Here is a 5,048-nt window from a genome sequence, read left to right on the forward strand (position 1 = left end):
TAGGGTTGAATAAGGTAAAATTAGTGCAGAGGAAACCCAAAAAAAAAAAAAGAAAATGAATGGAAAAAGGAAGTAGATGATAGGTTTCAAATGGGTATTTGAGATATGTGGGTATTGAAGAAAATTATTTAAACCAAAAAGAATATCGCGAATTGTAAAAGTTGAAAGAATAGAAAAATGAAGTAAAAGCTAAAGTAAATAACTAATGAATAGTCGAAATAAAGTTTTAAAAGACAAAGCCCGAATACTAAAAGCTAAAGGAAAGGGAAAGTAAATTGTAGTTGGTCTGAAAAGAGAAATAGTAGAATAATGAAGATAAAGCTTAAAGTTTGTGATTGGATATGCTAAGTTTGGGGACAATTTAATTGGACCGAATTATTAGAGGTGTTTACCAAGAAAAATGCTTGCAATAATTTTCGCTTAAATATTTTTTGAATATATTATAGGCACCTTCAATAAATTCGTACTAAACTTTTAAGATGATTTAAAGGCATTTACGCCCCAAAGATGCCTTTACTAATTTCATCTAATTTTTATGGTGTACTTATTGAAGGTGTTTTTTGCATAATATGCCTTCAATAATCTTCTCATTTTTATTAGTGAATATCAGTGAAGGTAGTTTTCTACTAAAAATACCTTTAATAATTCACTTCAATTTCTAAAAAAAAAATTATTAAAGGCGTTTTTTGAGAAAAAATGTCTTCAATAATTGAATGCGATTATTGAATGTGTCTTCTATAGAAAATACCTTTCATATTTCACTACTAATTTTAAGATGGTTATTGAAGGCGTTTATTCTAGAAAAATGCCCTAACTAATTCGTTATAATTTTTAAAGAAATTTATTGAAGGTATTTTTTGCATTATATGCCTTCAATAATTTTTATAGATAATTATTGAAGGCATTTCTTGAGAAAAATGCCTTTAATAATTTTTTTAAAAAAATTGTTTGAGATTATTAAAGGTGTCTTCTACTAGAAAACACCTTCAATATTACACTACTAAAATTGTAAGATGGTTAGTAAATGCGTTTATTCTAAAACAATACCTTCACTAATTTGTTCTAATTTTTGAAAGAATTTATTAAAGGTATTTTTTACTGAATATGCCTCCAATAATTTTTGTATAGAATTATTGAAGACGTTTTTCAAAATAAATGCCTTCAATAATTTCTTTTTAAAAAAATATTTAGAATTATTAAAGGTATTTTCTAATAGAAAACGCTTTCAATATTTCACTACTAAAATTATAAAACGGTTAGTGAAGGCGTTTATTCCAGAAAAATGTCTTTACTAATTTGTTTTAATTTTTGAAAAAATTTATTGAAGGCATTTTTTGCTGAATACTTCTTCAATAATTTTTGTACAAAATTATTGAAGGCATTTTTAAGAACAAACACCATCAATAATTTTAAAAAAAAATTATTTGGGTTTATTAAAGGCATTTTCTAATAGAAAATACCTTCAATATTTCACTACTAAAATTTTAAGACAGTTATTGAAGGCTTTTATTCCCAAAAAATGCCTTCACTAATTCGTTCTAATTTTTGAAGAAATTTATTAAAGGTGTTTTTTGCATTACATGCCGTTAATAATTTTTGTAGATAATTATTGAAAGTGTTTCTTGAGAAAAAAAACCTTCAATAATTTCCTTTTAAAAATTATTTGAGATTATTAAAGTATCTTCCAGTGAAAAACGCCTTCAATATTCCACTACTAACATTTTAAGACGGTTATTGAATGTGTTTATTTCATAAAAATGCCTTCACTAATTTGTTATAATTTTTGAAGGAATTTATTGAAGGTGTTTTTTGCATTATATGCCTTCAATAATAATCTTTGTAGATAATTATTAAAGGCATTTCTTAAGAAAAAACACCTTCAATAATTTCTTTTTAAAAAATTTTGAGTTCATTAAAGGCATCTTCTAGCAGAAAACGCCTTCAATATTTCACTACTAAATTTGTAAGACGGTTAGTGAAGGCGTTTATTCCAAAAAATGCCTTCACTCATTCGTTGTAATTTTTGAAAGAATTTATTGAAGGTATTTTTTGAAAATATACGCCTTCAATAATTTTCTTTTAAAAATTGTTTGGGATTATTAAATGTATCTTCCAGTGAAAAACGCCTTCAATATTTTACTACTAATATTTTAAGACAATTAGTGAAGGCATTTATTCCAAAAAAAAGGCATTCACTAATTTGTTCTAATTTTTAAAAGAATTTATTGAAGGTGTTTTTTGCTGAATATGCCTTCAATAATTTTATTTGAAAAATTTTTTGGGATTATGAAAGGCATCTTTTCATATAAAAACACCTTTAATAATTTTAAAGAGATTATTGAAGGTGTATTTTCCAGAAAAACACCTTCATTAATTTGCTATAATTTTTTAAAGAAATTTATTAAAGGTATTTTTTGCATAATATGCCTTTAATAATTCCCACCATTCTTATCACGGGAATATCAGTGAAAGTAATTTTTTACTAAAATGCCTTCAATAATTTTTGTTTAGAATTATCGAAGGCATTTTTTAAGATAAAACGCCTTTAATAATTTTCTTTGAAATTTTTTTTTTAGATTATTAAAGGCATCTTTTAGTAAAAACACCTTCAACAATCTCTAACTAAAATTTTAAAGGGATTATTAAAAGCATTTTTTCTAAAAAATGCATTCACTTATAATTTTTATATTTATTCCCCTATCTTGAATATTGAAATCACAAACTACTAGTACAGAGAACAATTAAAAGCTGCATTAATCAACCAAACCAAACCCATAAACACATTTTTATCAGACTTTTGGTTTCTTTATCTCTATCATCGCTATTGACCTTCAACAAATCAACGGCATGCATTTCTATTTACAGGTATGTCTTTATTTTTTTTGTTTATTGTATTATTTATATTATTCGATAGAGGTATTGTTTTTTGATTTTTTACTATTTACATATGCATATATATATTTTTTTATTCATTTCATCATAACCATAGTCATCCAAACACTTTTCATTACATGTAAGCTATTTTTGTGTAGTTCTTTTTAAATATTATGGTTTGCTTAATGGTATTGTGTGATATTGTTTTGCTAAATGGTATTATATGATATTGGTATGCTGAATCGTATGGAGAATGGTTTGCTAAATGGTGTTTCTGAATGGTTTGCTAAAGGGTGTTTTTGGACACATTGCTAATTGGTTTGCTGAATGATGTTTCTGTACATAATATAGTATTGGTTGTATTTAATTACATATAGTGTTAAATTCAGATGGTCATTTTGGTGTATTTTGTATAATTATAATCAAAATTGTAGGTATTATAGACTTCATACAACATAATTCTCCTTCTATTGAATATGTAGAAGACATCTGTAGGCAAAAAAAAAAAAAGGATAAAATAAATAAATTAAAGTGAGTGACACAAAAATTCACGTTGACTTCAATAAAATTAGGCAACCCGTGTCTGAAGGAGCTGCCAAGTTGGCTACTCATATTGGTGCCATCGTCCGTAGTAGGATTTCAATTACGTACACAAATTAACGATGAGTTCCTGATGATCTAAAGGATGATATATGGTAGTCGGTTATGGTATGTTTATTCAACTATTTTGTAAAATATGTTAAATAATCATTTAATTAAAATTCAATGTGTTCATACTAATTGTGTTAAATTATTTAGGAATGGTTTGATGTCCCAATTGACTGTAAAAAGATTATGTTACAATCTGTTAAAAAAGTATTCAGAGACTTTAAAAATAGATTGACAACCCAATATATTTTACCAATGGCTGATCAATGTGATGTATTGGCTGTTTCATCTACGTCATATGCAAATGTAATAAATGTTGAAGATTGGATAAGTTTTGTTCGAGGTCGGTTATAAGAAGATTTCTCAGAATGCAAACCTTTTACCAAAAAAATTATTTATAAGATTTTATGCAATATATTTGATATCTTCAAATGTGATTGATGTAATTTCTTTCTTTTGTAGAAAATTAAAGAAAACCAACGGAACATTTGGGCTAAACAACTATATCACCATCGGACACTGAGAAAGGGATATGCAAATGTGAAGTATGAACTTATAAGTATTCACACACTTGTTTTATACTCATTAATGAATATTTATGAACATTCATTTCATACATTCTGATTCTTATATTGTGGTAATTTAATAGGAATCAACAAGTTCTGGCATTGAAGTTTCTAGATGGAATGTCTGAAAATAAGGACATTTACAGAAGAATAGATCCTTTTGTAGATGAAGCAACTAAAAAAATGACTAAAAAAATTATATGTATAACTATTTGTTTAATATCATGTATGATTGGCATTGTGATTGTATGCACGACTCCATCCTAGCTTGTATAGATTTGTTGTTATAGCCGATATTATTATTATCTTTCATGATGATTATACTGCCAAAGTTAAATCCGATGAACTGATAACCCAGTATGGCAAAGATCTATTGTCTTTAGCATTAGGTGCTAAAGAAAGGCCCGATCGAGTTATGGGGTTGGTAAAATTGTGTTGCCATCAAACTTTTTTACTAATCAACCCAAAACCTCGCAAAAGACAAATACACAATATGAAGTAATCATTAAGCAACAACAGTAATGACTTGATGACCAGGAATAATGCCTCAATGAGCAACAACAAAGACTCGCTGCTTTAAAGGCCATGTTGGTAGCAATGTAGCATAGCATGCCTATAGGCTAGTTGGATAACATCGTACACGTAGGACAAGCTTCTGTTGCAAGTCAAGCAGCGAACCCAACCTCTGTTATCAGCCATGAAGTATGATTTTGTTTATAAGTTTAATATTAATTTGTTTATTATATTTATTGATTTGGTTTTAATACTTATATTTCATTAAATATTGTAGCAAGATGTTGGGACTCAGAGTATGACCCTTACTCAGGTTACCATGGATGAGTTATCTAATTATTCACTTGAGCATTTATCTGGAGGAAACTGCATAACCATTGAGTCTGAGGAAGGATTATTTGATAAACCATCATTTTTTTACATTGTTGTGGATAAGGTGAAATAATT

The sequence above is a fragment of the Durio zibethinus genome, chromosome 15 (genome assembly GCF_047325235.1).
Source record: "Durio zibethinus cultivar Kanyao isolate XHJ-2024 chromosome 15, ASM4732523v1, whole genome shotgun sequence".
In the NCBI taxonomy this organism is placed as follows: Eukaryota; Viridiplantae; Streptophyta; class Magnoliopsida; order Malvales; family Malvaceae; genus Durio; species Durio zibethinus.